Source organism: Echinops telfairi, unplaced genomic scaffold, assembly GCF_000313985.2.
Source record: "Echinops telfairi isolate 266 unplaced genomic scaffold, ASM31398v2 ScPeMD7_74;HRSCAF=306, whole genome shotgun sequence".
NCBI lineage: Eukaryota > Metazoa > Chordata > Mammalia > Afrosoricida > Tenrecidae > Echinops > Echinops telfairi.
Window position 1 is genome coordinate 213,556 of NW_022103972.1, and position 1,076 is coordinate 214,631.

Here is a 1,076-nt window from a genome sequence, read left to right on the forward strand (position 1 = left end):
GGACACCATCCTGCCTGTTTTCTGGATATGTTTTATGAACAACTGCATGTCCACAGTTTAAAAATATCATTTAAATGTGGAAGTTCCTTGGAAGGCAAGAAAACCAATAACGTTCCCATCCAAAAAAACAGATAATAGAGTCGTCCACTATCATCATGTGTATCCACATCTTAAGGACTATGGAGAATGCATGTGAGCTCTCATGCCACAAAGGTAGTTGTGTGTGTAATATACAGTTTATAAATTGAAAACTACTTTAAAATATATATATTTGATAATATATAGTGATAAAAGCAATGCTCTGAGTCTTAGGGAGAACTCTTGCTCATAATCTCTACTCATCTGCTTCTAAATATCAGGGGACATGCAAATGCAGCTCTCTGCCTGTTGATAAACTGGTCACAGCCATGATGTGGGAGATCTCAGAGGACAGTCCAGTCTCTGGGGTCTCTGTTGCTTCCATTTGTGGCCAGGAGCTAGTCCTCAGGACACATAATGAATTTTGGACCAACCTTGGCTTTCATTTTGGCCATTTTACATGGTAATTGCCCTAGACCTTGCTGTATGTGTGTGTGTGTAATTGTAAGTTCATTTGTTTATATGTATGTGTTGTCTAATCACGGTGCCTCTATGTTTGCACGTGTCCAGTTTGAGGTACAGGTGATGAAGTCTTGGGGTGATCTGAGAAAGCCGGAGGGGTCTCTGAGACTCTCCTGTGCAGCCTCTGGATTCACTTTCAGTGTCTATGGCATGAGCTGGATCCACCAGGTGCCAGGGAAGGGCCTGCTGGGGGTCGCAGTCATTAGTAGTGCTGGTGGTACCACACGCTACACTAACTCCGTGAAAGGTTGACTCACCATCTCCAGAGAACACTCCAAGAACACACTATCTTCAGATGGACCGGCTGAAAGCCGAGGTTGCGGCCACGTATTACTGTGCAAGAGACACAGTGAGGGGAAGTCAGTGAGAGCCCAGACACAGGCTTCCCCTGCAGGAAGGAGACTGGTCTCCAGGGGGCGCTCAGGTCCCACAGAGCACAGGACTCAGACCCAGGAGCAGGTACAGCTGGAGCTTCA